The 27,358-nt window shown below is 46.5% G+C and overlaps 1 protein-coding gene across 2 annotated transcripts in view; it reads right to left on the minus strand.

Annotated features, from left to right (window-relative positions):
• The window catches only part of Elk (Eag-like K[+] channel), a 376,639-nt gene that overhangs the window by 170,235 nt on the left and 179,046 nt on the right, over positions 1-27,358 (minus strand). For both annotated transcript variants that reach the window (XM_055076908.2, XM_055076909.1), the window contains one exon: positions 9,910-10,001. The gene's annotated coding sequence lies outside the window, so the exon portion shown is untranslated. The remainder of the gene's footprint in view (positions 1-9,909; positions 10,002-27,358) is intronic.

Here is a 27,358-nt window from a genome sequence, read left to right on the forward strand (position 1 = left end):
TATTATTGCTTATTGGTATGGGGTACAACTACTTTTGTTAATTTGCATAAACTACTTGTCTTGCAAAAGAAGTTTGTTCGGCTACTCTTTAATGTCCCCTACAACCCCCTTACTATAAACTTATTTCAGGAAGCCAACATAATTTCTGTGTTAAAGTTATACCAGTACAAGTTAACAACTGCATTTAGGCGGGAAGTAAAACTGAACTGCTCCTTTCTACGAGAACTTTCTAACCTTGAACTTAATGACAAATTTTATGTTACCCGTCATAAAGAGATATGGCGGGTGGTCACACCCAGAACAAATTATTTAAGGGAAAAGCTGTCACACACAATGCCAATGCTTCTAAATAAATATAATAATCTAGGCGTTGATATCACCCAAGTAACGGCCCAACAACTGAGAGACTTGTATATGCAGGATTTTTAAATTACTGGTTGAGTGTACATCCTCTCGGCTAGTATGTATATAAAGTGTGTATATGTGCTTCTGTATTGTGTGTGTAGGTATGCATACGAGTGTGTAGGCATATACCGGTATATGAATGCATGTGTGTGTATATATATGTGTGTATATAATGTTCAGCAGCGTATTCTTGTTTCATTTGTATTCACCACGAGAACCACACAAGCTACCCTAAGTATTTTTGATTTAGTCACCAGTGGCTCTGTATGGATAGGGGTGTGCATGTGTATATGCGAGTATGGGGGTTCATGAGAGTATATATGTGTATATATATGTGTATGTGTATATATATGTATATGTGTATATGTATATATATGTGCATATGTATATATGTATGTATGATGCGTATGTGTTTGCATGTATGCTGTTGCCGAATATTCTGTAGAGGGGGCTGCGGGCCTCGTCAAGCTGCCTCTACTGGAGCCGCTTTTACTTGCAGCCTCCTCCATCAAGTAGATGGCAATAAAGCTATTCTATTCTATATCCCTCGACGGAGAACTGATTTCGTACAGCACAAGTCACAGGTTTTTGGGGGTGGTCATTGATAGAAATTTCTCCTGGACTCCTCATGGGAATTAGGTGAGGAAACACCTGACGGGAATTCAGCATATGTTGAAGTTCCTAGCAGAAAAGACGTGAAGACTGTCAATAAAATTTATGCTGCACTGTATAGGGTCCTCTTTATTGGATTCCTGCGGTACAGCCTACCGGTCATCTCCAGCACCTGCATACAATCCAAAGCATCGAAGCTCAAACCCTCAAGATATGCCTTGGTCTACCGCGGAGTGCGTCAACGACTGAAGTCATTGCAGTGTCTCAAGATAACACTATTAGAACACACATTACCATTGAAAAAAACAACGCTTGTGCACATAAGACACTCCGACCGGACCCCTACCCACCCCCTCGCAAGTCTCCCAGTAGAAAGGCCCCACACGACATTCAGTGCGACTGTCTTCGCGCACCGTGCCTCTCTCATGTCAGGTTATGGACCTGCGGCAAGACCTTCGATTCCTCCATGGTGTGTGAGCCGTACTCAAGTAAACCTAAAAATCGCAGGACTTTAGAGAAAGTCGGATTTACCGTCATCAGCACTCAAGCAACTAACCTTACTTCTCTTGTACGAGAAATACAGCGACTGCACACACGTCTATACTGACGGATCAACTACATCAACCAGTTCCGGTGGCGCTGTAGATATACCAGCAATGGGAATAACCCAGCGGTTCAAGACTTCCCATCTCACCACGTATACAGCTGCAGAGCTCGCGGTTCTCCGCGACGCGCTTCATGTGATAAATGCTGAAAGTCTTCAAAAATGGGCAGTCTTCTTTGATTCAAGGCCGGCCTTGCAATGTGTGCAACCATTTCTCCGACATGGAACTCACGATCAGCTCACCTGCGAAATAGCGGAACTTGTCCATCACTTGAGGAGAAAAAAATGCCATGACATCTCTTTTCAATGAATACCAGGCCATTGCAGTATCATTGGAAATGATTACGCAGATAAGCCAGCTCGGACGTCAAACAAAGACCGCTGCGTCCCCATTTCTCTCTCAAGGACCGGCGCTGTGAGACAACTTCACATTCTAGCACGCACGCTCTCTCCTTAGCAGAGTGGAATAACGCACATACAAGACTGTGACCAGACTGCACAGACTAAACCCTTCACTACAACTCAGACCTCCAGTAGGACTGCACCGGCGCGAAGCGTCTCTTCTGTGTCGGTTGTGGCTGGGAGTTGCCTTCACGAAAGCTTATTCAGCACTAATTGGAATAACTGATAGTCCTGCATGCAATGTTTACTGATGCGGGAAGAACATTGACCACTTATTGTGCCACTGTCCTCAATTTCATGCAGAAAGACAATCTTTATCCAACACATTGAGGAAACTAGACGATCGTCCTCTAAGTGAACAGATAGTACTAGAGCACCGTCCCCACCGATCATCGACTCAGAAGCAGTGAAGGCACTTTTTGTGCTTTCTGATAACGTATGGTTTGCACGAGCGGCTTTGACTCAAGTACTGTCCCTGCACTTCTCTAAACCCTCTCTCTTTATTTCTCTCCTCTCTCTTTCCGTTCTCCCTTCCCCCAGCGTAGGGTAGCCAACCAGAGTTTGGACTGGTTAACATTCCCGTCTTGCTTATATGCCTCTCTCTCTCTCTCTCATTCAAGTCGAGCCACTCCAAACGACAAGCGAGGTTATCCCGAAGAAAGTCCTGCCGCGACGTGTTTGGCACTGACGCATGTCTTCACCAGTTGAATAAACGTACTCGCCAACCTGTTGAAGAATAAAGGCTGGCGCACATCTCAAATATTGGTTACAAACGGCCTGGACGTCGCATTGGCATGTTGTCTTCGCGTCGGTAAATGAAAAATGTGTTATTGCTACACGCAAGCAAGTAGGCGCACGCTAGAGCAGGACGATGAGAAGCTACTTTAATACAAGCGAAAAAAAAAGAAATGCAAGAAGAAAAAGCAGGGACAACAGTCGCGAGAGTCTGCTTGGTCAAACGCTACCACTGCGCAGAAGCGAGAATCGGCGGGAGCGTGCGAGTACCGCCCGTCAAATTTAATTGAAGTGGCGCCCACTAGATGGGTCGCTTACTGGAAAAAGGTCTGTTGCCGACCCAGACTGTCAGGCTAACCCCGCCTGTAGCTAGCATCTTAACCAGCCCTTGTAGCCTTCTAGAAGGAGGCTATAGAACGTACACAGAAACAGGGTGAAGCAGCAGTCCACAAAAATCCAAAGGAAAGCGAAAAAAAGGTAAAGTGTTGGCTGAGACGAAAAGTACAGAAAGAAAAATTATATAAGGTGGTCTTGAGTTATAGATGACTTGCGATGATGAGCAGCATTAAAAGCGTGAGCACGCTGTAAAAAGAAAGCACCGCGGTACGCGCTTACCCCCGAGCGAAAACACACGGCCAAAGGAACGCTCGTGCTTATCTGTTCTTACATAGAACAAAGGAATAGAAAAGAAGAAGAAACATTGTAGAAACAAAAAAGACAGCAAGAGAATGTATACAGCTGAGCAGTATAGAGCGACGCTGTAGGGGTAGCTCGCGAGGAATCTACTTCCCTAGCCAGTCGGCGGCTCTCAGAAACGCTTCTTTTCTTATTTTTGTGCAGTTTCTTTCTCGGACACTTTCCTGTCCTACATCCACCGCTTCCTGGTCTACCTAGCGCGGTTGGGGTTTTTGCCGTTCGTTATGCCCATCAAAGTTGGAGACGACGACGCGGACGATGCCACAAGAACAACAGTACGCTCGCCTGACCTATAGAAACGAGCGGCGAGGCACACGGAAGAACGAAAGAAGGTAGACGAGAGCGCGTGAAAGAAAATTCTTAGGAAACACACGACCGGACTAGTTATTGAAAAGGAGCGTCTACTCCTTCCATTGTTCTTGCCTTGCTGGAAACGCGGCACGTGCAGCAGGGAAATCGTCCTGCTGTTCGTTTGCGTGACCTGTTGTTTCTGCCCGTACTTCGTTATTTTTTCCTTTGCTTTCCTTCTTTTTCGTATTTTTTTTCCTCCCCAGGGCCGCACTTTATAAACACCGAGTCCGACGCCCTGCATGCCTACGCTGACCCTCTGGCGAACTTCGCGAGATGAGCGGGTATCGCGTGCGCCGTGCCGAGAAAGATGAGTTATGGAGTTTTCACGCAGTCCGACATAAACGCCCCCTGCACGACGCGCGAGGATGCGCCTAGAGCGCTGTTCGTGGCACTGGTGGCAGGAAAAGGCGTGGCTAGGCCAATCAGCAACCTGCGGCTAACTGCACAGAACTGTTTAGCATGAACGCATCTGTTTTCGTATCGCGTGCGCATACGTAATTTTGCTTGGACGCTCAAGTTAGAAACGGTGGGAAAGAGTTCGCCCCCGCGTGTGCCCCTCGAGCTACCGTGGAAATAACTGAATTTATTCACAACGAGGTTGGTGATGATTCAGTTATTCGTTGAACCTCTGAAACGGTAGATCGTGTCAACACTAGCTACTTAAAGACAACGCTGATGGGCAGTCTCATCAGCGTAATAACCATTGTACATGGTGAATCACATCGGTGTGAATATGTAGTGTGTGCAGTACCGTATGAGCACGTGCATGCGAAGGGTAGAAATTTATGCTAAAGATCATCGATCAAAGGAGATTTTCTGGTGGTGTGCTTTTCTACACCGCTAGCGTTCATTGGGCGCTGCGTGTTACATTGCAGGCTGTATACGCCAGACAGAGAACTATCTCAAGAGCAAGCACAGTTAGCCTGCATAGTCTCAGCCATACGAAGTAAGACTCGAATGTCATCCCTACGGAACAACAGAGACATGCTGTGCTTCTCCAGGGTGAGTCAGCTGTGTGATAGCCTTTGAATGGACAGCGAAGTGTGCACCCCAGACATCCATTCCTGACATTTCCCCTTCTCGTTTTGTCTGTGTTCTGTTTTTACATCCCCCATATTGTATACGGTGGCAAAATAGGAACTGCCCGGTTACCCTCCCTGCTTTTCTCATTTGTCTCTCTGATTGATACTATGCGGCAGATTTTCTCTTTAGGAATAATTTGCCGCGACTTAGAAATCGCCATCAGCGTTTACAATAGGCATCGGCAGCAAGGTGCGCAACTACGTCCTTTGCAATAACCTGCGCGAGTTACGCATTGCCAGATGTCCACCGCGTCACGTCAGGCCATCAAGAATAGGATTGTCTGGAAGCAGGTTGCTCCTGTTCAACGAATCGCATGTGGGAAAATAATTCACCCACTGATTGTAAAAATAAAATTAGAAAAGTCCCAGTTTCCTTGATGCACGTTGCATGAACGTCGTCGTTGTTGTTTAAATGACGAGATCCGCGGGGGATAGGCCTCCGAGGGCCTGCTATGAGAGTCACCAAAACGCCTGCATTAAAAACATTTCACGCTAGAACTGTTCGTAGGCGCAAATTCGAGCCAATTGTGAGGTTTGTCAGCCAATGGCAAACATCACTTACGAACAAAAAGGTTTGTCAATTTGGCCCCAAGTTCTCATTTGGTTGAATGTTATCAGCATTCCGGCGTTGACTCGTAAGCTACAAACAACATCGGTACACGACAGGTGTTTTTCAGTGCAAAATGTCTTCTTGTGTAAAGGCTTCTGAGGCCATTAAACTAACCCATGTCTCCAGTGATATTCTCGAACACAATTCTTTTCGCCCTATCGCATGGTCCAGTTTGTCAGCGGGATTGAGTCACTCAGCGGAGTGTGATAACAATGAAAGAGGGTTCCGCAACAAAATAATCCAGTCCGGGCAGTATAACGACGCAGGTGGTCGATATTGATCCGGGGACCTCCACTTCAGCGTTCTCTGTATGCTCCACGAGGTGGCCTTGGTACGCAACTGCTGAAACGTGGTCGCAGTGTAGAACTAATTATGCGCGCGGAAAGATTGGAGAGGCTAAGAAGTCAGTGGACAGCCTTTTCAAGCGGCCATAGAATGGACTCTGGAGTTCCTTCCGGATCCCTGAGTGCAAAGAAAGTATCCTTAATTAAAACCTGCTCAACTCCCGTCATAGCCAGGCGCGGTATGTACCGGCGACTAAGCACAGCGACGTTGCGCCGACGGTGCGGTTCAAACGCTTCGGCAAAGTTTCCCTCACATACTCCGGCACTAGTTGCAACGGTAATTCGAGAACTAGGCATTTGCGTTCGAGATGAAAACGTTGTCGTATTTGTTCGTCTCCGGCAAATAGTTTCGGTATAATGAAACTGGAGGCGTGTTTCGGCACTATTAACTCTGCAGAAAATTAGAAAAGCTACTTCTAAACGAAAGCGAACGCTACGTACAATAAAAAAAATACCAGTCACCAGCAGGCAAAGGTTCTCGATTTTCGAGGTCACCTTGGACGGAGCCATGCAAAACAGGGGCCAAGTCGTAAACGCTCATTCCCGTGTCTTGTTGTTGTATAGCGAGCACGTATATAGATTCGCAATTTTATCTCAGCACAGTGGTCTCAGTGCTCTGTGGTAGTAGCTAACTCCGGCAATGAAATCCTGTGTGCATACCCAAGTTCAAAGCTCGCACATGTTGCGATGTGTAGGGCTTTCGCTATTCAGGGCTCGGATGGGGGAAAAGCCTCACATGTCGTGTTTCACTGTAGTGCTGCTGAGTATCCCTTCATATTGTATTTATTCAGGTGCCCGTTCTACGCTGCAAAGCAATCCAGTCGCTCCTTTTGATACCGTACCCCAACACTAGCGGCGGCATGCTTGCAGCTGCAGAGTTGGTTCCTGAATACATTTATTCACGCAAAGCTCTTCTACGGCGTCTTTTGATACGTTAGTTGGTCCGTGACACTTGCAGCATACTCGTTCTATTATAATTCACACGCGCAGACACTTAACTGAATGACAAGACAAAACAAGGAACGTAGACTTTTAAAGACAACGTGATTTCAGCTGTCCTACGTTTGTATGTGCTACTAAAAAGTACGCTGCGCTCTTACTAGATGGCGCTGCGGGTACCTTTACGCCCGCGCCACCTCGGCAGCGCTCGTTCCCGACCCGCCCAACGCGCGCGTCCTTTAGCGACGACAGCTATAGGCAAAAGCAGAGCAAGGACTCATCCTTTACCAGCTTGTTCTTTGCTCGCCCCCCCTTTCTTTTAATGCTTTTCCGCGCCCACTTCTCTCCTTAAACAATGTATCGATTGGGCAGCCCAGTTGCGCAGTCTCTCCTTCGGCGAGATGCGTCACGAATCTCGTTCTCGCCAGTCGCAATTCGCCTTCCTCTTGCGTGGCCGGCACTTTGTCGACCGGATGCAAATGGACTTCGCTCCGAGAGTTCATGCATCTTCCCCTGCAACCCACTTTGTGGCGCTTCGATCCAAAATGGAGCACGTCGATCGGACACGCTTCACCGAGCCGTGCGCCTACCGAGAATTGCGCAGCGGGGCCAGTAAATAAATCACCGACCGCAACACCACGTTTCTGACAAGGGAAAAACAAATAAATATCGCGCGGACAGTCGCGGTGATCTACGATGGCCAAATATAGCCGTAGCTGAATTTCTGCGTTGCAGCGTGTTGGATTCCACCAGGTGTAGAAGTAACTGTAGAAACAGCTGTACGGTATTATTATAGGAGACTCGCCACTGTGAGTCTTGTCGTTTCTTTGCTTTGGCTTCATTTTGTACCTCGGCATTGTTTAGAACGGCGTCGTGAAGATACCACTGTGAAATACCAACGCTTAGGCAGAGAATCTAACGACTATATGGCTTCCGAGGTTATGGGGCGCCTATATAGAATGTGTGCGCGGGCGGGACTAATGAATTTGTTAACGCTTAGCGGTATACTGCGCGTATGCGCCTTCAATCCACGGTTTTCATCATAAAACACTTGTGGCACACGGCCATTCAGCAAATGATGGAGTAATTTACTAGCAGCACTTGACAGGTAAAAGCTACGTCAACGTACAGTGCTCACTTAGATTAGTAGCTCCTCCAGGAGGCACTATGGCTTATACAAAATCATAAGAGAGAGAAGAAAGGGAAGGAGAGCCATTGAGCTTTGCGACCTTCTGCAGTGGGAAAGATGAAACGAAAGAAATGAAGAAAGAGAAAGAGAGCACCGAGGAGGCGTTCATTCAACTGCGGCATTCGGTTTCTAAAATCTGTCGACTTCAGCAAGTGACCGCAATTCAAGGAATTTTGTCCCCGAGAAAAAAACGATAGAGAGCAGGCGCCCTTAACATCGCGTGGAATAGAAGGGACTGTTCGCCGTATAGGGCACAGATGTAGAAAAGATTTTCGTCTGCTTACATTCGCGCATGCAACTGTCACCTGAATGTGTGGTACCAGTGAAAACACACCCGCCTTCTGATGTTGCACGAGCAGCCGAGTTCGGATGTTACGTTAAAATAATGAGGTCGGTAACGTGCCAGAGACATCGATAAGCTCTAAAACCGCGCTATGCACGCGATCGAAGCGAGATATTGCGCAAGCGCCCGTGACGTTTTTTTTTTCCTCTCCTGCATTTCAGGCTCGAAAGACTGAAAAAATTGTATATAAAGTAAGAAAAAGATTAAAACAAAAGCTGCGGAGCAACACGCATTGACGCACTTTCACACGCGCGCGCGCAGCTTGTATATATAGTCCCACGCAGACACACCCTTGGCTAATGTCGCTGGAGTTTCCCCACAGTGGAGACCAGCGCTGCTGTGAAGCGACCATCGCGGTACAGGAGAGGATGGCCTTAATCCCCTTGAGTGGCTCCCGAACGCTGCAGCTCTCGCTTCTAATTAAGACTAATTGCACGTGGCGCTTGAATCGTTTTCGCTGGACTTTGTTGGCGCTTGTATTTCGCGCATTGCCGAAGCAGCGATGGAGGCGCCCTTGCCGGTCGTCGTTGTCCACTGATTTCTGTAGTTTTCTTGCTCGGCGTTCGTTGTTAGCGCCGAGTGAGCGTGTTCCGTTTGTCAGCCGCTCCAACATGACTAATAGACTAATAAGACCTAAACGAATTTATCTCTCCTCGGCGTTACCAATCACGCTGGGGGAAATATCGAGAGCAAAAAAAGAAAAAAAAAGATTACCCGTGGTTCCACAAGCGCTCACATATCCAAACGTTGGGACTATAAGCTGGAAACGAAGCGGCAAAGGTTAATGGAATGCGTTCACGAATGAACAAAAACTGAGAAACGCGCTGTCGTACTTTCAGTGTCCATGCTTCTTTCTTTCTTTTATTTCCACGTATATTTCTTTTTTGATCGATGCATAATATCTTCTTGATTGAATAATGTTCATTCCTATATAGGAGGCCAGCGGCGGGCAAATTTGTTTTCGCGTATCTTTTAACATTTCGTCTCGCTGACGCATTTCAGGTGGGGCGCAACGAAGTCCCAAAACTCAGACGTCCCCGCCTGTGATCAAAAGCTAATGATTAGAAACAAACCACAATAATAGAAAAGTCGGAATATATTCATGCGATTTCAGAGCTGTCACGCGCACGTACAATCTCCGCAACTTTGCTTTGTCTCTCCTATTTTTCAGTCGTGTCACAATGTCGTCAGCATGTTCAATGAGCGCGTGCTCTTGCTTCGTTATATTATATATATATATATATATATATATATATATATATATATATATATATATCCCGTTGTTATGCAAGTGATCCACAGGAGCGCGTCTCGAGAATGCACGCCTGGGTGGTTGGATGGATGGACGTTGTCGATCACCCGGCGAGAGAGCCTGCTTGTTAGTGCACCGAGCGCTTTATTCTCTCGGCCTAGCCACCCAAGCGCGCTTCCATGCGAACAGCGTGCGCTGTAAGGAGGTAACTGCACATACGCTATCCTTGTTGAAATAATGCGCGGTTCCATTTTCTTTCCTGTCCCTTTTTTTCCCGCATGTTCATGGAAGGCAGGGGCGTACGGATAAGCCAATGAAGCGAGGCTTCATTCAGATGAGACTTACCGTGCCACGTGTGGGCTCAATCCGCGATCAATCCTTGCGAGCAGGTCCTGTCCTCGATGCGGGCCCGAGCACTTGTGATGTTCTCTTGCGTCCTACGGCAGATAATAAGAGAAGAATGTGAATAAAGGAAATGAAAGGAAATAACGGAGCTCATTCAATCAAGTTCCCTGAGACAGTCTAAGGGTCATCAGTCAAGGAGCCTAACCAGTAATCAGTGTAACAGTTTCGTTAGATTCTGCGTTGTTCATTAATATTCCTAAATTGTGATGAAAAGTTGTTTGTGATGGTCTTTTGCTGCTTTCTGACGATTCGAGCTTATGAACTTTCAATATAATGGGCTCGTTCTTTCACCGCTATGCTGAATATCTATACACCCTGGATGGCCTTGCACAGTTATTGAAACGCACGTGCACGATGACTCTTCATTTAAATTACATTATAATTTCTGTTGGCTGGCATCTACTTTCTTTGGAGCGGCTTTGTCATGTATGTTTCTTTAAACTATCAGTGCGCTCACTTCCCTGTTTAATTGTGCCAGCTGCTTATCGTCGTTTATTTTTTCTTGTTATTGTTTTTGTTGTATAGTGCCGAAGTTCGTTGAGGTACTGTAGGACGTCCAGGTCAACAAAAGCCAGACTACTGATCCTCGGTCACTATATTGAACGCTACAGTATTGGTTGTATTATTGGTTCGCCTTCAAGCTACTGGCCTTTGCATATAGTTCAGAGCACACAACCATGAGATGTTTCTCTCAATTTCGAAACACTTACCGTAAGCGCAACGAAAGAACAAATTAAAGGTTTAGGCCATTGGCTGCCCTTGATCAGACGAAGAAGTTCAAGGCTTCGATGGCATGCTCAGTTGCAAAAGAAAGCTTCACGAAAAAGCGTTTGTTACGGCGTGAGACTTAACCCGGGTAGAGCTTGCGATAGCAGAAATGAGCCAAGGAGATCGGGCGGGAAGAGGCAGCCTAAGCAGATGTGGTGCGCTTTCTTCGATTTCTCGTCGCTTCGAGCTGTGTATAGCTCGTACAAACGTCATGACCACGGACCTTAGGGCTAGCACAAGCACACGTAAGGCTTACATCGGACAACGATGCTTAGAGAGCTATTTCCAGCCCATTCGCAATTGTCCGGCTCATCGAGACACGTCGCATCGTCTGACAACATAACACAAATATGTTCTCGTACTAGGGCTTGACAATAAACGCAACTTCAAGCAGAGCAAAGTGAAAATTAGTTCGCGTTCGTCTCTGATATAGCCTTGCGGGAAGGTGGAAGAACAGCGTCGGATATCTTGCCATCAAACGTCGAAATTTTCGGCGTTCTTCCTGGGGGTGTACTTTCTAGGCTTCGAAGGGATAACAAGAGATTCTTGAACCTATAAGATTGTTTGGTAAAGCGGAGCGCTGTTGACGAGTTAGCAAAAAAAAAAAAAAAAACTTTTTCTTTAAAAGATTTTGACAGATAATATGGCGGCCGCGTGGCGTGGAAGCTAGAATGCAAAAAAAAAAAAAAAGAAAGACACAGCTGGCGTGCTCAAATTTAGCTGACGCTAAATGGGACGGATGCTCATTTAAATCCAGGTACCTAGATCGTGTGCAAATTGAGCAAGTTCGTAGCGTGAAAATCGTGGCCCTAGAAGAAACGAAAACGGCGTCTGTCTTGTCCTTTTCGTTCAAATTAACGCAAGAAGAAAGACTTCTTGAAGAATCCCCGGGGCTGCTTTGGTGTATATATCACTCAATCAACCTGATAGTGACACTAAGCCGCCACTCACTAACGCTGACGAAGAGCAAGGTAGAGGAAGAAAATATTAGTCAAGTGATTCATGTTCGCGTCAGCCATAACCTTTCGCTGGCTCCACAGGTGTCGTGTTTGCTTGAAATATCAATCGACAGCTGAGAACACGAAAAACAAAGAGGACGCGCACCTGGACAAATGAAAAAGCAAAACAAACGGAGTCGCAAATAAGGGCCACCAATCTGTGAGCATTATTCAGGAAATGTGACGCTATTGCGCTGACGTGACGGGCCAAACGAACTGCGGAATGCACCGGCATCGTTCTTCCAACAGTCGCAGGTGCGCAGGGTGATCATGTTTAGGTTTCATGGAATTTTTAAATGTAGCCTGTTGCACATAACATAATTCTAGTCCTTGAGCTGGATTATTCAGAGAGGCGGACATTGCTTCCACGAGAAATAAAAAAAACATATTCATCTAATTAACAAAACTCCGCTGATTATCTTTTCAATTAATTACTTTACGGCACATATTGCAATTTACGAATTGTAGCCAGTGAGCTTACTTTGAATGTATTTCCAGAATGGCGCCACCTTGGTGATGTGCGTCGTCAATGTTGCCGTAAAAATGCTTTGTTGTTCCACTTGCTTTTTCAACAAAACGCTCTTTTATGCACTGAAGCACAAAAGTAACTGGAACGCCCATGTATTTCGTTCCACACTTTGGGAAATAATATCCCGAAACTGGTGTCACCTTGGAAACTCATTTCAAGCGGATGCGGCTTGCAAGCTTACTGGCTAAATTCGTAAATTCCACGATGTAACGTAAAGTAATTATTTTAAAAAATTAATTAGCGAATCTTCGCTAACTGGTTGAATAAGTGTTTTGATTTCTCCTGCTAATAATGTCCGCCTCTTCGAATATTGCAGCTCAAGGAGAAGAATAATGCTATCTGCCAGAGGCGATTTTTTTTAATTCCCTAAAGCTTAAAAATGATCGCCATGTAGACTGCGGGCGTGAGTGGGCAAGTAGGCGTACCATTCCCGCGTATTGTGGCACAGTCTAATAAATTTGAGCGCCCGAAAGAACACTGGATTCTATACATTAAAAAAATTATGGGGTTTTACATGCGAAAACCACTTTCTGATTAGGAGGCACGCCGTAGTGGAGGAATCCGTAAATTTCGACCACCTGGGGTTCTTTAACATGCGCCTCTCATCAAACACCCATCTAAGCACATGGGTGTTTTCGCATTTCGCCCCCATCGAAATGCGGCCACCGTGGCCGGGATTTGATCCCGCGACCTCGTGCTCAGCAGCCCAACACCATAGCCAGTGAGCAACCACGACGGGTGGCATTCTATACATTTCAGCATCGTAAGGACCTCGCAGCTGTGAGTCGTTCGAACAAGAGATGTCGTGCTTTAGGCGTTATGTGTAATCATTCAACCCTTATACTAAGTAAAGTCGTAATTGCGACTTTGCGTGGCGAGTGCGGAATGTGAGCAATAATTGCCACTTGGAGATAAAAACTGTGGAAACTGCGGAATCGCGCGGTTTTGAAACTAAAGGAGATGCTCCGAAAAGTTACACGAGCGTAATTAGCAGTATCAATACACCCCGGTCCTCGAAGAAGTGTAGACTAATACAGCAAAAAGGTTGAAGTACATGACTTCAGTGACGTCACTTTCGCTTCAGACTGTGAGAAAAGTGCGGGAGGTTATATATACAATCGCGCAATTGAATATATATTACGGGTGTTCCTGCGTGATGTAGACCTACGTCATTCACTTCTTTTTATGCGCCGATATCACAATGTAGCTCTTCTTCTATCTCTTTCTCTCTCTCCCTCTCTCTCACACACACACATTATATATATATATATATTATATATAGACGCACACACAGGCGCACACGCGCGAGCACGCACGCACATATAAGATGACTCAGAGAATCAACATAGCTGATATTGGCGCTTGTACAGCAGTGATGCGTGTTAAGAAGATAGCCGATCAATCAATCCCGCCTGCTTGTAGGGGCCATATTTAAATGGTAAAAAGAATAACCGGAAAAGTGCGCCACGCTATATTCTGAAGCCGCAACAACAGCCTCTGCGCCTTCGCCCCAATTCTGCGCAATAGTTAGTATGGCGTTGCCGGACGACAGTGGCGTGTGCCTGTTTATGTATAACAGAGCTATGTTCTTTTAGCTCTCACTGAGAGCGCTCTTAAGTCTGTGGCTATAGAAGTAGGCGATAGCACAACAAAAGAACTACGCCAGGGAAGATAAGACTAAAGATCGATGCCAACTCGGAAGACGAACATGTCAATCAGCCTAGTGACAAAATTTCTTAGCTTTTCGAGCACCATTCACTTAAAGTCTATATGAAATGCATCTGTACGACGCCATCAGGTTCACCTGAAGTTGTCATAAGGATGCTTGGTTTGATTCCACGCACCATCACGCATTTAGAACGTATGCTTTGTTTTCTAGAATAATTCGACATTCTTGCGAACAAAAGGGCACGTTCTTTCATTTCACTAGCTCAGAACCATTTTTCGCAGCAAAAGCTCATTGCAGTTAATAGTAGATAAAATTCACCGCTCAGGCGGTCTGCATCAAGTTCGCTCAGCAGGGCCTCAAGAACTGAGAGCCAGCGACTCCGACATGGCCATGTTACTTGAGCAACGATGCGGGAAATCATTATCGTCGCTTACTTTACTAAACTCAAGGATGTTAATGTGTAGAAAGTAAGCAAAAAAAAAGAAAACCGCCTGATGATTTGCGTATGCAGTTGCGGGGGAGTAAGCGAGAGAGAACGACGAACCAGAGCTCGGGCATATGAAATGCCATTTCGCCGTCTCAGGGACATTCGTCGACACAGCGAGTCCGTGTCACGTAAATTGTGACGTCTTAAAAAAAAAAAGGAAAGACGGAAGTCGCTGTTATTAAAGAATGCGCAGACGTGGAAGGAAGCGAAGTGAAAAAGGCCGCGGCGTGCGCATATGCGGCGAGCGGAAATGTCACGAAAATGAAATGAAGGCGGCGCACTGAACGTGTGCTATTTACACACGCCTGTTGGTGTCGCCATCGCTGGGAATAATAATGCGTCGCACCATGCCCGCAAGGAACTTGCTTTTTTATTGTTGTTGCTTTTCCACACGATGCGGTAAAACTAAAGACGTGCACAGAGCAAAATCGGCAGCGGACACCCGTGGCAATACAGGATGCCCGGCCGAGCCGCATTACTAAAATATTGCGTGCCGAGTAGAGCCCGAACTTACGTAGCTGAAAGCAGCGTCTGCAATGGAGCAGATTAGAATTGCCGGCGACTCTGAATGGCCGGTCTGCTTCTGGCAGATGAGTTCATCCGTGAGTTCATCCGTGAGCACGGTGGCAGCTCAGACGGAAACCGTTTCTAAAGCAGTATCATATCTAAGCTCTGTCACTTTTCTATTCCGAACGGCAGTACAGCATTTGACGTTGGTGGAAGAGAAATCACGGCTGACAGTATTCGTCTTCATTAGCCGCACGCCTGGCGTGGTTCGCATTTTCCCAGTGGAAGAAAAACGAGCGAATTTGCGCTTGCGTTTATGCGGTATGAATTTTCGAAAGGAACAAATAAAAAAAAGGAAAAAGAAAGAAAAGGACGGCTAAAAAAAAATAATTTACTCAACTGCACCAAAAGTGAAGAAAGACAGCTCAGAATCGTGGTCAGGCGTTATTACCGCGGGGAAGGCGGAGCAGGTTACCTTTTTTTTGTGCAGTAGAGTGAAATGAATGACGATAGAAGAGCGCGAATCAGACGAAGCAGGCAATGCCTTTCGAGCCAACTTAGTGAAAAAAATCATGCTTATAAGGCAAAAAAATTGATTCGCTGTCCTGACCCTGCGAGAATGGATGTCCAGCGAAGCTGCTGAAAAACACCACTACGACTGCTGAGGGAAATATGCAATGCCTGTTGTAGTAATGGTAATTTAGAGTAATGGTAATAATCAGAGTAATGGCAATATTGGCAGGCCCTCGGGGCTGGTCGTACTGCTGTTTCTTTTCCCCTAGCCGCTACTCGTAGTCACGCTGCTCCTCGGGAGTCCTAGCTATGCGTTGCTAACCTATAGCGGTGCTGCAACAACAATGAAATGAGTTGTATAGGCTGGTTCTTCTATATAGGAAAGACTAGTGACGGCCCTCCCCACGTCGCAAGCTGCCGTCGCCGCAGCAGCTTACTTAGCTGGGAAACTTTACCGGGAAACGTATGCAGGGAATGCTACGTGGTTCGCATTGTTATCAGCAGCGCCCTATCATCAATGACGTGGTTTGGATGCTTGGTTTGTGCTTCTTTAATGGAAAGAATGCTGTGTTGTATGTTGTATGCGTGATAGCAAAGAAGTTATGCACTTTTCGCTTCAATCGCTGAAGGTGATCATTTTTTTTTTCTTTCATGAGAACGTGCCGCGAAATATTCAGATCAACTAGAGGCTAACACCTTCCCCGTAAAAGAAATGTATTTGCTTTGAAAGCAAGAGTTTTGTTTGCTGCGTGTTTTTTGATGACGCGCTCAGTTGCGCGATTATGCGCTCATATTATAGATACACCGGGGTGCATTATTGTGGCACATTGGTGACCACCCAAGACAGCAAATCTACGTACCCTCATATGATAGTTTGGTAAAATATGACTGATAAATGTCAGTGCCCAAACTTCTTATGGCTTAATGTGAAGGGAGTGAAAAAATCTGTCGTAATTCTCTGGGTACTGGTTACGAGCCACATCATTGCGGTCCGCCACTTTGTGTACCTGTGTGCGATTGTCTATGTCTGTATGTATTGTCTGTTTATTGCACTCCTGTTCATAACGTATCCACCGAGACTTCATAGGGAATAATTTCATACACTTCATAGGGACTTCAAGGGAACAGAATGAAATGAGATGTAAAAAGACAGAACGGGACATCGACACTAACCCGGGCCGTGCCACCCTGACTTCGAACAGCAGTAAGAGATCATTAGTTTAACGTATTGAAATCAGCTACATTCGTCCCTATCGGCACTTATGTACATCAGATCTCCTTTCCGTCGTATGTAGCAGATGGCACCTAGCGAACGAACAGATGATGTTATGGAGAAAAAAGCACGTCTCTAAAGCTCATTTTTAGCAAGATGAGGGGCTGGCTTGAATCCCCCTCGTTTTAATCAGCTTCTCAGAGTGTAGATTAAGACAGAGATAGAAAAACAAAAATAAATCTAGAAGCAACGGTAATGGTTATTATTATGATCAGCACTTTAATGGTCGATTACCGGATGGTTTGTTCAGTGGTGTGTGTGTGTGTGCGTGTGCGTGCGTGCGTGCGCGCGCGCCTGTGTGTGTGTGTGTGTGTGTGTGTGTGTGTGTGCGTGCGTGTCAGCATGTCATTAAAGCTTGTCTCTCTCTTTCTCTCTCTCTCTCAGACAAACAACAGTGGCGCACGCAACGTAAAGCTTGCCCTGAATTCACCACTCTGGCATTGTACTAAATGCTGAAGAAATAAAACATCCGCTTTAAAGATCACCCCTAATTATAGTGAATTAGAGCAAACAGCACAGAAAGCTTCGTTTATGTCAATTCCCACAGTGTGTGGGATCCAGATAATTTTTACTTTCGCTTCTTCCAGTCGCTTTGTTTATCGCGCTTGGTAGATTTAGTGGTAAATGATATGCTCAACCAGATATAACTTTGCGGCTCATTTAGGTCTACACATAATAAAAGGAGACCATTGCGCACAAAGTTGTTGGGACGCCTTTGCAAGGCGAGATCTGTGTGTGTAGCTAAAGCCATCCTCACCCTCGAGTACAAGTGCAGTTCTCACCAGAGCAGGGTGCTTCATGAGAAGTTTGTTAGGTGACAGAAGTGGCGTTATGTTGTAGCTACAAGCGGGTTTAGCCTAGTAATCGAAGCTGGCAACGGCTCCACCTGAGAGTCTCTTTCATTGTCGCTGGGGTATTCACGATCTGTCGAGCAGATCAGTGTTTCTGAGATATGTGAGACGAAAGTATGAAGCTTCCTAGGGGGCTTTAACAGATTTTTCCGCAAACCCAAAGTGTTTAAGACGCGCATGTGGGAGGCGTTTCTTTTGCAAGTTCTCAAGTAGAGCGTCCCTTTACCCGCGGTAGCTCGGGCACCCCTGTATGGTTATTCAAGGCCTGACGTACCGATTATTCGCTGTGCAATTCGTGCAGTGAGGCATGAGACATCGAACAATTCCCGTAGGTGACAGAAGAGTTCCAGTGCGGTTGTTGCGGTTGATCCCAGTCAAGTGAAATACAACGGTGGCTGCCCACTTCCCTGAACATTTGAGAAGGGCATTATTGGATCAAGGCTGGCGTCGTTGTAAAGATACCAATGATGGAACCGAAATAGGAACTTGTACACCCAGACCTATCTACCCTGAACACTGTACGCTGAAGTCTGTTTTATCGCCTGGTGGCTGACCGGAGTACGCAAGTGGTAAAAATACAAGAAAGAAAAATAGCAACCACGCTCAACTAAAATGACAAACGAAATACGTACACAAAATTAATACGGCAGCATAGAGGCGGCATGCACGCGCGGTCAACACGCGCCTATAGGGGCGGATAGTGCCAAGGCCAAATCCGTGCGGTCGAGGTCGATGCATGCGGCCGCCTCTTTTTCTTTCCCTCGCTCACGTCACCGCGTAAAAGCCATTGAAACGGGATTAGCGGGACTCGATCATGATTTGGGGCTACAGAGCCGCCTTAAAGGACATTCGCTGTAGCGGAGAATATAGCTAACTGGAACAGATACGTGACCGGGGGCCGCGCGTGAGCTGGCTGCGGGTACGCCGTAAATCTTCGGCGACGCACACAAAAAAGGAGAGATGCAGTTCCGAGAAGCTGTAAACGACCGAAGTCCCCTTGTCCTGGCGCGTTTTATTTATGTGCGCGGGACACAGCGGAAAGCTGCGGTCGCTAACGGTCGGCCCTAAGCGTATACGGGTCCGCGCGCAGAAGGGCTTGAGACGCAGTTATTTATTTTATAACCTCTTTAGTCTCGGTCAATGTCGGCCACCCTCGAGATCGCTTTGGGCCGGCGTGCGCTGACGCCGAACGTCAAAGGCGCGGCGGGACACTTATCGTAAAGGGAAGAGTGACGGTCGTCGACGACTGTATACGAAGAAGACCTCCGGGGACGCGTCTCGGAGAGCACACTGAATGAGCACCGCGGCGAGCGTTTTTAAGCTTTGGTTTTCTTTCTTTTCCTTCAACGGAGAGTCGTTATCGCTGCTTTTATGCCCCGCAAACGTTGCGAAAAAACGTGAGTATGGGACGCTATGCTGAGCATACGAGAGAGCAAAGTCACGCCACTCGTATGCCTCGAGCTGCTATGCTACGGTGGATTACAAGATGCGCTATAACTGCGCTGTCATAACAGCAGGAAGTGGTAGAATTAAAGGAAATCGAGGGTAGTTAACAGAAGAATATCTTCAGTTGGCTAGTATCTACTGCGAAAGAGAAAGAGGGTTACGAAATGTGAGAGGAAAGGTGGGACAAGAAGGAACGAAAGGAACAATGTGAGAGTGTCTTTGTGGGCGCTTTGAAACTGTCTCTCAAGACGGGAACTAATATCGCACAGTTTCAATGCCATATACAGATGTACAATGGCACATACTGTATAGTGCCGCACAGTCACAGTTTGTCCCGCTTGCTGCTCTTCTCTCGCCTCAATGGGTACACGGGTTAAACCGAGAGCCAGCAGCAGAGAAACAGCACCCTCTTCACGCGTATGAGGATTTGCACATCGCATATATATATGATTGCTAAAGCTAATGGAACGAGGAGCTCTAGCATGATCGCATTGCTTTCGACCCCAATGGCGCTTGTGGAAGTTCGACAAAACCTCGCGCAGTATAATTGCGAACATTAAAAGAAGTTCTAGGATTCTACGAGCCAAAATCTATGCTATGATTATGAGGCACGCTATAGTGTTAGACTCCGGATCAATTTGATTTTGATCACCTGCGCTTGTTTACCATGCGCTGTTAGGGTTGGCGTCTGGCACCACGTGTTGAAAGGAATTTCAACCGACCATCTCACCCTGCCTCGTCGAAATGAGGCGTGACAACGCCTGCTATTGTTGGCGTCCCGCTCCACGTGCAGAAAGAACTTTCTCTCACCCGTACTTCTTCCACCAGGCCTCGTCGAAATGAAGCGTTACTTTCTAATTCGCCATGACCATCTCGAGCGACTGCCTGTCTGCCGGAAGCCCCGCAGTGTACAGGCCTCTTTTGTGTGTGTATGTGTGTGTGGGTGTGCGAGTTTACAGAGACCCTTTTCTCGAATTGGACCTAGAGGAGAACTTCCGCGAACCCGCAACGCGCAGAAGAGGCGGACAGGCGTCTACAATTCCAGGAGGTGGGACGACCTCTTCCTTTCAGCAGGCTCGGTATAACCAGAGGAGGAGGGGCCCTCTTTCTGTGCTGGTCACGTGACGTCGACGAAAGCAAGATCCCGCCCACGATTGTAGAGAGCCTATTTAAGGGGCTCCGAAATGTACTTTTACTCACTCCATGCTCTTCTTATTTTCTTTCACCAACTTTTGAATAAACCGTGCAAGTTTCGCACTAGAAATCGTCTCGCCCTTGCTTGGTCACCATGGTCTACCGGATGCCTGCAGCCCGCCGACAACGCCACGCTACCCACTAAGTAATGTCGGTCGAGCTTCGATAGGCAGGCGTCGCTACAACTCGGCAGCAGTACGATACGCTACCCTGGAGTACGCAACAGCGCCCAACGCACGGTACACGGGCGCTTTTCGAGAATTATGACGTTTGATGACTTGAAACACATTATTGCCGCCTGGTAGATTAGTACTTATGCCAAATAGCGGACATAGTATTAACGAAAATGCACCACCAATTAAAGAAACAAGGTTGCGAACGGTATTTTTAAATGTGCTGCTAGATTCTGAGCACACGACGAAACTAACTTTTCGTTGCATCACTGACAATCGCCAATCAGCGTAATTATCTTCTCCACATATTAAAAAAATCCTATATGAAAAATGCATAACATATCCAATAATCTCATATTATTAAATGAAAACTTATGAAACATACGTGTGCGAAACTTATTACTGGATATGTGGCATATCTGTCATATCAGAGGGTTCTATTAACAAAAGTTTTCTTTGGTAAGTGCTTCTTGCCGTTGGCTGGGCGCCTTCCCTCATAACACGTCAAGTAGCAGGACTGAGTGTAATTTTGTTTTGCGAACCATAATAGCGTGACAAATCTTTGCGGTTACGGGCCACTTCTTTTTATAGATCACGAGACACAAAAATGGCCGCGGCTACTTCTGCGCCTCGTAATGCATCATAAAGCTAACGGCCAGTGCTTTTATTATGATTTCACAACGCAACAATTTCAGCTGCTGGCATCTCGTCTGCAGAACCGAGGCTTGCGCAAGAGCACATTTAGGGCTGTCCTGTGTGTTTCATGTTTGCGTCCCCACTGTAACGCCTTGATTAGTCACGACTTTAGAGTGAAGCTTTCTTTGTGAACCCCTCCCGGACTTTCCTCGCCATGGCTTCTGGATGCTGTTTCTGTCTCGCCGAATAGCTCTTACTTAAAAAAATAATAATCCCGTGCCTGATAGTGGGGTTCAACCTCGGCACAGCAGCACTGCACACCAATGCTCTAACCATAAGGCCACATTAGCACGTGGAATTCTGTCCCGACCAACGCCATATCTTTGAATATTTCTGCATCCTTGCACTTCCTTGAAGGAGCAGAGAAAAAAAAAAGTAAGATGCGATGCAGAGAGTGATTTTTATCGTAACTAGCGTTCAGCAATTCAATGTCTGTTTGTTAAAACGACAACTGGTGACGAACATTTTTATTTTATATACGTATTGACAGTAGCAATAAATATAGCGAGTGAAATATAGGGGATAGAGAGGAAACGGGCGTGGTGACAGCGGTTACAACACAGTGTTTCAAAGAGAATGCGTGCGAAATTCATGCATCTATATATCTGTGAAGGAGTATGTTTATCTAGGTCAGTTATTCACATGGGACCCTGATTAAGAGAAGGAACTTTACACAAGAATAAAAATGGATTGGAGTGCATACGGCAGGCATTGCCAGATCCTGATTGGGAGCTTACTGCTATTATTGAAAAGGAACGTGTACACTCACTGCATTCCACTGGTGCTCATATATGGGGCATAAACTTGGAGACTGACAAAGAAGCTCGAAAACAAGTTAAGGACCGCGCAAAGAGCGACGGAACAAACAATCTTAGGCGTAACGTTAAGAGGCAGGAAGAGAGCGGTGTGGATCAGAGAGCAAATGGGGATAGCTGCTATTCTAATTGACATTAAGAGAAAATAACGGAGCTGGGCAAGCCATGTAATGTGTAGGATGAATAACCAGTAGACCATTAGAGTTACAGAATGGGTGCCAAGAGAAGGGAAGAGCAGTCGGCAGAGAGAGAGAGAAAGAGAGATAAAAGGAAGGCAGGGATGTTAACCAGTCAAGGGTCCGGTTGGCTACCCTACGCTGGGGAAGGGAGAAAAGGAATAGAAAGAAGGGAGGGATAGAGAGGGTAGAGAGACGTGCACGAACAGTACTACAGAGTCAAGGGCGCTCGCACTAGCCAAACGTTCTCAGAAATCACAAGAGTGCCTTTAGCCCCTTCTGAGCCGATGATCGGTGGCGATGGTGTTCTAGTATTGTCCGTTTACTCAGAAGGCGATCATCTAGTTTCCTGAATGCGTGGGTCAGAGATTGACTTTGTGGTTCGAGGTCGGTAGAAAATTAGGTGGGCTGATATTAGGAAATACGCAGGCGTAAGTTGGAATCAGTTGGCGCAAGACAGATGTAATAGAATATTACAGGGAGAGACTTTCGTCCTGCAGTGGACATAAAAACAGTCTGACAATGAAGATGATGATATCCAAGAAGGTCGAATGACTAGCTTGAATGAGACTTGGTTTGCCGCCCTGAAGCGGACTTTGAGCATAGTTGCAAATAAACATTTGAAACATAAATAAAGCAGACAGATTAGCGTATAAGCAAGTGAAACAAACATCCAAAGACGCTAACACAGGTCTCTAGAAAACGTAGCAGTGAATCTGTTAACGATGCAGTGGAGAAAAAGAAAACAAAGAATACAATAGCTCCATGAGTTGTGCGTGTGCCTAAAGTATGGAAATAGCAGCTTGTGTATATTGAATCTTCGCACAAAGCGACACAGAAGGCTTTCAGGCATTGTAGAGAACTAGGCTAATGCACTAACGACGCCGCTGCCGCGGATGCGCGAAGGCGAACTTTCTGGTTCTTGCTTTTTCTTTCCCCCGCATGGCCGGCGTTGTCGCTGCCGCGGATGCGCGGGGGCGAGCGCCATCTGGTGGTGGTGCAAGGAACCCAGTGACGCGCGCGGCGCGCGTCCTCCGCTGTGGTTGGTTGGCCTATTTGGCTAGAGAACAGCCACGTCGCAGCACCCACGGTCACGAGATCCCGGCCAGGTACGCAAAGAAAAGCTTCGCTTTGAAAACGAAGCTTAGGGGGCTATAACGTAAAGGCACACCAATCTTTTCTATTACAATTCTGTAATCAGCCCTCCACGATTGGTCAAAAAATATTTCCAGCATTCCCCCCCCCCCCCCCCCCCCGCGCCTGTATGACATACGAGGTCACGAAAACCGCGAAAACGCCCCATCTGGCATGCTCGACGGTGGCACAGATGACATGCGTACTGATTAGGCATGATTAGACCAAACGAAGGAAAAATAATTTCTGATTCGGCGCCTTTTGCCGCCATTAGTGAAAAGGCCAAGTTCCATTGGCCAAACGTTTTCGGGCTGCGCCCACTTCACCTGTCTGTTACGCGACGTCACAAAACAGAAAAAAAAGAGTCGTGCACGCATTAACGATACATTCATACGCCGAACAAAACTGAATATTTTTCTGAATAGCCGGAGACTGCCCCATTCCGAAAGGAATAGAAGATGGCTGTCCGTCGATCATTAAGGCACTGGCTACTCGCAGCTGCCGGGGAGCATGAGTTTATTTGCCTATAATTAAAACTATTTGCAGTTCATTATAACGTTATCCTGCGGGACCCGCCGTGGTTGCTCAGTGGTTATGGTGTTAGACTGCTGAGCACGAGGTCGCGGGATCGGACCCCGACCACGGCGGCCGCATTTCGATGGGGGCGAAATGCGAAAACACCCGTGTACTTAGAATTAAGTGCACGTTAAAGAACCCCAGGTGGTCGAAATTTTCGGAGTCCTCCACTACGGCGTGCATAATCAGAAAGTGGTTTTGTCACGTAAAACCCCATAAATTAATTTTTAATTTAACTCCTACGGGGACGGTAGAGTATCCGCCTCCAGTGCAAGAGGACCGTGATTCAAATCCCGGTGCCGCGCTATTCTCCACCGGAAAATACAAAAAAAAAAAACCGTGTGTTGAGAAAATTGCACAAACAGGCCTGGAGTGCGGCCTGATCCCGGTGACCAGAACCGGTAACGCACTCTCTCACCAGAGCAGGATTGGCCACCCTGGTGCAGTACTTGGCCACAACCTCCTATATGAATACAACAATCGAACCCCGGCCCTCAGTCCCCAGCAGCCGCGAAGCAACTGACCACGGCGGCGGTCAGATCTGTGACGCTGCAGAGGGTGCTAAGAATACCTGGCTCCGGACAGGCCGCCATTGGAATCTGAACCTGGCAACGTTTAACGTTAGAACGCTATCTAGTGAGGCGAGTCTAGCAGTGTTATTGGAGGAATTAGAGGGTAGTAAATGGGATATAATAGGGCTCAGTGAGGTTAGGAGGACAAAAGAAGCATATACAGTGCTAAAAAGCGGGCATGTACTGTGTTACCGGGGCTTAGCGGAGAGACGAGAACTAGGAGTCGGATTCCTGATTAATAAGGAAATAGCTGGTAACATACAGGAATTCTATAGCATTAACGAGAGGGTGGCATGTCTTGTTGTGAAACTTAATAAGAGGTACAAAATGAAGGTTGTACAGGTCTACGCTCCTACATCTAGTCATGATGACCAGGAAGTCGAAAGCTTTTATGAAGACGTAGAATCGGCGATGGGTAAAGTCAAAACAAAATACACTATACTGATGGGCGACTTCAATGCCAGGGTAGGCAAGAAGCAGGCTGGAGACAAGTCAGTGGGGGAATATGGCATAGGCTCTAGGAATAGCAGAGGAGAATTATTAGTAGAGTTTGCAGAACAGAATAATATGCGTATAATGAATACCTTTTTCCGCAAGCGGGTTAGCCGAAAGTGGACGTGGAGGAGCCCGAATGGTGAGACTAGAAATGAAATCGACTTCATACTCTGCGCGAACCCTGGCATCATTCAAGATGTAGACGTGCTCGGCAAGGTACGCTGCAGTGACCACAGGATGGTAAGAACTCGAATTAGCCTAGACTTGAGGAGGGAACGAAAGAAACTGGTACACAAGAAGCCAATCAATGAGTTAGCGGTAAGAGGGAAACTAGAGGAATTCCGGATCAAACTACAGAACAGGTATTCGGCTTTAACTCAGGAAGAGGACCTTAGTGTTGAAGCAATGAACGACAATCTCATGGGCATCATCAAGGAGTGCGCAATAGAAGTCGGTGGTAACGCCGTTAGACAGGAAACCAGTAAGCTATCGCAGGAGACGAAAGATCTGATCAAGAAACGCCAATGTATGAAAGCCTCTAATCCTACAGCTAGAATAGAACTGGCAGAACTTTCTAAGTTAATCAACAAGCGTAAGACAGCGGACATCAGGAACTATAATATGGATAGAATTGAACAGGCTCTCAGGAAAGGAGGAAGCCTAAAAACAGTGAAGAAGAAACTAGGAATAGGCAAGAATCAGATGTGTGCGTTAAGAGACAGAGCCGGCAATATCGTTACTAATATGGACGAGATAGTTCAAGTGGCTGAGGAGTTCTATAGAGATTTATACAGTACCAGTGGCACCCACGACGATAGTGGAAGAGAGAATAGCCTAGAGGAATTCGAAATCCCACAGGTAACGCCAGAAGAAGTAAAGAAAGCCTTAGGAGCTATGCAAAGGGGGAAGGCAGCTGGGGAGGATCAGGTAACAGCAGATTTGTTGAAGGATGGTGGTCAGATTGTTCTAGAGAAACTGGCCACCCTGTATACGCAATGCCTCATAACCTCGAGCGTACCGGAATCTTGGAAGAACGCTAACATAATCCTAATCCATAAGAAAGGGGACGCCAAAGACTTGAAAAATTATAGACCGATCAGATTACTGTCCGTTGCCTACAAAGTATTTACTAAGGTAATCGCAAATAGAATCAGGAACACCTTAGACTTCTGTCAACCAAAGGACCAGGCAGGATTCCGTAAAGGCTACTCAACAATAGACCATATTCACACTATCAATCAAGTGATAGAGAAATGTGCAGAATATAACCAACCCTTATATATAGCTTTCATTGATTACGAGAAAGCGTTTGATTCAGTCGAAACCTCAGCAGTCATGGAGGCATTACGGAATCAGGGTGTAGATGAGCCATATGTAAAAATACTGGAAGATATCTATAGCGGCTCCACAGCCACCGTAGTCCTCCACAAAGAAAGCAACAAAATCCCTATAAAGAAAGGCGTCAGACAGGGAGATACGATATCTCCAATGCTATTCACAGCATGTTTACAGGAGGTATTCAGAGGCCTGGAGTGGGAAGAATTGGGGATAAAAGTTGATGGAGAATACCTTAGCAACTTGCGATTCGCTGATGATATTGCCTTGCTTAGTAACTCAGGAGACCAATTGCAATGCATGCTCACTGACCTGGAGAGGCAAAGCAGAAGGGTGGGTCTGAAAATTAATCTGCAGAAAACTAAAGTACTGTTTAACAGTCTCGGAAGAGAACAGCAGTTTACGATAGGTAGCGAAACACTGGAAGTGGTAAGGGAATACATCTACTTAGGGCAGGTAGTGACCACGGATCCGGATCATGAGACTGAAATAACCAGAAGAATAAGAATGGGTTGGGGTGCGTTTGGCAGGCATTCTCAAATCATGAACAGTAGGTTGCCACTATCCCTCAAAAGGAAAGTGTACAACAGCTGTGTGTTACCAGTACTCACATATGGGGCAGAAACCTGGAGGCTTACGAAAAGGGTTCTGCTGAAATTGAGAACGACGCAACGAGCTATGGAAAGAAGAATGATGGGTGTAACGTTAAGGGATAAGAAAAGAGCAGATTGGGTGAGGCAACAAACGCGGGTAAACGACATCTTAGTTGAAATCAAGAAAAAGAAATGGGCATGGGCCGGACATGTAATGAGGAGGGAAGATAACCGATGGTCACTAAGAGCTACGGACTGGATTCCAAGAGAAGGGAAGCGTAGCAGGGGGCGGCAGAAAGTTAGGTGGGCAGATGACATTAAGACGTTTGCAGGGACAACATGGCCACAATTAGTACATGACCGGGGCAGTTGGAGAAGTATGGGAGAGGCCTTTGCCGTGCAGTGGGCGTAACTAGGCTGATGATGATGATGATGATGATGATGATGATGATGATGATAACGTTATCGAGACCTTTCGGCACGTATACGATATTGCTCTGCCAAGTCTTCATTGCTGAGGATCGGTTTTAGTGGCCTTTTCAACTTTCCGTTGCACGCCGCTGCGATTTTCTACCAGCCACCACAAGAT

This window comes from Dermacentor andersoni, chromosome 2 (assembly GCF_023375885.2).
Source record: "Dermacentor andersoni chromosome 2, qqDerAnde1_hic_scaffold, whole genome shotgun sequence".
Classification (NCBI taxonomy): Eukaryota; Metazoa; Arthropoda; class Arachnida; order Ixodida; family Ixodidae; genus Dermacentor; species Dermacentor andersoni.